Genomic DNA, 4489 nt, shown 5'->3' with positions numbered 1-4489 from the left:
GAGAATCTGTGCTCTGCACATCTTCTTACTAGATATTGTCTTCTGGGAGAAAGTTTTGTTAGAATATCTGTATAACAAAAACCAAGGTCCTCATACCAAGGTAAGAGTTTCCGGTAGCCTTATGGACAAAGATCTTTTGTGTGGGAGACAGCTACGTATATTTAATATGGTAATAAACCTGTATGGCAAGTTTCTACAACTGTGGATGTTGGGAACAGATTGCAGTCTAAGAGACCTATTTATCAAGTAATATTTGCAGGATATCCCCCAAAACACCCATTTTCCAGGCATTTTAGATGTGCACACGCCCCATTCACTTTAAATAGGGTGGCAAAAGACGTAGCTAGGTATCTGTCCTCTTAGCTGCGCTGGGAGTGCCCATCCTGGTGAGATGTAGAAACGATGAGCATGGCTACATCTATATTCCTTGGCGGTGTCTACACTCTGCAATATCTTCTGGGAGAGTAATCCATAGGATTCCTTCCCAACACTGTCTATCCGCTTGCACATTCATGTTCAGCAGACTGCACATACGCAGTAACCTGCTGGTATGCACAGTGCCTAACTTGACAAATCCAACAGGAATTTGGCTATGCAAGGCTTGCCCAGGGTTCAGTTTGTGAGAATTTGTTATTGCTGAACTTGAGTCATTGGGGGTAATTCAGACCTGATCTCTCGCTAGCGTTTTTTCCAGCGCAGCGATCAGGTCAGAACTGCGCATGCGTATGCACCGCAATGCACAGGCGCGTCGTACAGGTACAAAGCGATTCGTTGCTCTGCGATGGCTTTGTGCGAATAATCTATTCGCACGGGCAATCGCAAGGTGATTGACAGGAAGAAGGCGTTTGTGGATGTCAACTGACCGTTTTCTGGGAGTGGTTGGAAAAAGTTTTCAAAAAGGGGGAAGGTTTATCCTGCACCGGCCTGTTTTTTAGATATATATGAGATAATGATACTTAAACCAAAAATCGGACAATAATATTAAATAAACATTATTCCCATCTGTCCATATGGCGGTGCGCCCCGAGTCAAAGAGAAGGCAAAATGTAACAAAAGGAGAAAAAAGTATGACTCTTGTTTGGGCGCACTCTTGTTGTATCGTGTTGTCTATTGATTAGTGATGTGTATAAAAATATAGTCAAATCTTTATTTCTACTCATAAAATAAATGGGAACTCAGCACAAAAGAAAAAATCAGTGATTAAGTTTAACATAAATGGATAGTAGCATTCCAAATGATGAAACAAAAATTGTATTTTTCTGAAATTAGAAATGTTCAGATCTTATTTTATGCTCAGATAAATGCATATTGGAAGATAGCTACATACCATGCTGCTTCCGTCTGCTAAAGATCTGTACAAACTGTGTTTGTATTGATAAAGCCCTAAGTAGGGATGATTTCAAGTGAGGGACTACACCCTGACTGAGATCTAGCCCTGATAATTCAAGTCCTTATTGGAGATGGAGATGAGATATGAACACAATGAGGTGCTAAGAATAAGTGAAAGTGGTGATCCTGCTGTTAGTGTTATCTCACAGGGAATGCAGCCTTCCTACTGCACTGGGTATTCCCTAGTGGTCGCCCAACTAGGTACTGACCTAGCCCACCTCCGTTTAGCTTCCAAGATCAGACGAGATTGGGCGTGAGCGTAGGGGTATGGTAGTAGGAAGATTTGCCCTGTGCCACTAATGAGAGTGCACCGAAACAGAAGATGGATTGCCCTCTGAGAGGGGAATGGAGGAAAAGAAGAGATGGGGGGGGGGGGGGGGGGGGGAAGAAGGAAAGGATAGATATTGGAGCGTGAATCTGCTGTCCTCGTTAGACGGGAGAGACGTGTCCCCAGGGGGACGCGTTCACCAGAATCGTGGATGAGAGTTCACGGAAAAAAGAATTGGATGAAAAAAGAAGAAAAAAAAGGAGAAAAAGAGAAAGAGAGGGAATTGCATGGACATGGGAATCACTGTAATAAATAGCAATATCAAGCAAGAGCCAATCATGCCGTGTGTGAATTTGAGAATGTTAACACTGAGGATATTTGGGCAGGAGGAAGAGAGATATTGAAAAACCTCCTGCTGAGGGTCAAATTACCGGCAGAGGACTTGGTGCAAAATCACACACCACTGCTAGTCCTAAACGTGTACCTTAAATTGTACAGTAAGACGCCAGTAATGGTGAAGACCCTATTGGTCAGCTTTAAACACACTAGATCATACGCCCAAAGGCATATTGGGTTATACTGAATTCAGTCAAAAGAACCCCATGCAGTTTGTAAATTATCAGATAGTCAACACAATGTATCAAAGACTTATTATGATTGTACTGATTTCAGTCTTCGGACATATATGCAATTTGGTCAGAAAAATATGATATATACAGGACTCAGAATTATAGCACAGTGAAATCATGAAAACACACAGTTTGAGATTTTGGAGCAGATATGGCTGCGTGACCACACAAAATTAAATGTGTGTGTACCTGAGGAAATCTGCATTCATTCAATGAGGGGTTTTACCCGCATCTAACAGAGTAAGGATGAAACATCAAAAATAATATTTGGTGAAACACAACATGGTTACATATCACTAAAAGCTTAATTATAATGCCCCTGGGAAGATCCAGTAGTGTTATGCGATAAAGAGGTCTCACTTAAGCAAATGATAAATAAATTAGAACCAGGAAAATAAATAGTTAAATGCAGGTAAATGTCGAATATCACCCATGCAGTCTTCAGGTGGGAGGGGGTCCGCAGGAAAGAGGGGAAAACGCGTTTCACCCGGTCACGGGCTTGTTCACTTCCATGAACCAGCTGCTTCATGGAAGTGAACAAGCCCGTGACCGGGTGAAACGCGTTTTCCCCTCTTTCCTGCGGACCCCCTCCCACCTGAAGACTGCATGGGTGATATTCGACATTTACCTGCATTTAACTATTTATTTTCCTGGTTCTAATTTATTTATCATTTGCTTAAGTGAGACCTCTTTATCGCATAACACTACTGGATCTTCCCAGGGGCATTATAATTAAGCTTTTAGTGATATGTAACCATGTTGTGTTTCACCAAATATTATTTTTGATGTTTCATCCTTACTCTGTTAGATGCGGGTAAAACCCCTCATTGAATGAATGCAGATTTCCTCAGGTACACACACATTTAATTTTGTGTGGTCACGCAGCCATATCTGCTCCAAAATCTCAAACTGTGTGTTTTCATGATTTCACTGTGCTATAATTCTGAGTCCTGTATATATCATATTTTTCTGACCAAATTGCATATATGTCCGAAGACTGAAATCAGTACAATCATAATAAGTCTTTGATACATTGTGTTGACTATCTGATAATTTACAAACTGCATGGGGTTCTTTTGACTGAATTCAGTATAACCCAATATGCCTTTGGGCGTATGATCTAGTGTGTTTAAAGCTGACCAATAGGGTCTTCACCATTACTGGCGTCTTACTGTACAATTTAAGGTACACGTTTAGGACTAGCAGTGGTGTGTGATTTTGCACCAAGTCCTCTGCCGGTAATTTGACCCTCAGCAGGAGGTTTTTCAATATCTCTCTTCCTCCTGCCCAAATATCCTCAGTGTTAACATTCTCAAATTCACACACGGCATGATTGGCTCTTGCTTGATATTGCTATTTATTACAGTGATTCCCATGTCCATGCAATTCCCTCTCTTTCTCTTTTTCTCCTTTTTTTTCTTCTTTTTTCATCCAATTCTTTTTTCCGTGAACTCTCATCCACGATTCTGGTGAACGCGTCCCCCTGGGGACACGTCTCTCCCGTCTAACGAGGACAGCAGATTCACGCTCCAATATCTATCCTTTCCTTCTTCCCCCCCCCCCCCCCCCCATCTCTTCTTTTCCTCCATTCCCCTCTCAGAGGGCAATCCATCTTCTGTTTCGGTGCACTCTCATTAGTGGCACAGGGCAAATCTTCCTACTACCATACCCCTACGCTCACGCCCAATCTCGTCTGATCTTGGAAGCTAAACGGAGGTGGGCTAGGTCAGTACCTAGTTGGGCGACCACTAGGGAATACCCAGTGCAGTAGGAAGGCTGCATTCCCTGTGAGATAACACTAACAGCAGGATCACCACTTTCACTTATTCTTAGCACCTCATTGTGTTCATATCTCATCTCCATCTCCAATAAGGACTTGAATTATCAGGGCTAGATCTCAGTCAGGGTGTAGTCCCTCACTTGAAATCATCCCTACTTAGGGCTTTATCAATACAAACACAGTTTGTACAGATCTTTAGCAGACGGAAGCAGCATGGTATGTAGCTATCTTCCAATATGCATTTATCTGAGCATAAAATAAGATCTGAACATTTCTAATTTCAGAAAAATACAATTTTTGTTTCATCATTTGGAATGCTACTATCCATTTATGTTAAACTTAATCACTGATTTTTTCTTTTGTGCTGAGTTCCCATTTATTTTATGAGTAGAAATAAAGATTTGACTATATTTTTATACACAT

General features: G+C 41.5%; 2 pseudogenes; one reads left to right on the top strand and one right to left on the bottom strand.

The window, feature by feature from the left end:
• Positions 1-1549: 1549 nt before the first annotated feature.
• On the bottom strand, positions 1550-1668 carry LOC134936053 (5S ribosomal RNA; annotated as a pseudogene).
• Positions 1669-3941: 2273 nt separating this feature from the next.
• LOC134936048 (5S ribosomal RNA) lies at positions 3942-4060 on the top strand (annotated as a pseudogene).
• The last annotated feature ends 429 nt before the right edge of the window (positions 4061-4489 follow it).

The sequence above is a fragment of the Pseudophryne corroboree genome, chromosome 1, assembly GCF_028390025.1.
Source record: "Pseudophryne corroboree isolate aPseCor3 chromosome 1, aPseCor3.hap2, whole genome shotgun sequence".
Lineage (NCBI taxonomy): Eukaryota > Metazoa > Chordata > Amphibia > Anura > Myobatrachidae > Pseudophryne > Pseudophryne corroboree.
Note: the sequence above shows the minus strand (reverse complement) of the source record. Positions and strands in the feature narration are given on the sequence as shown.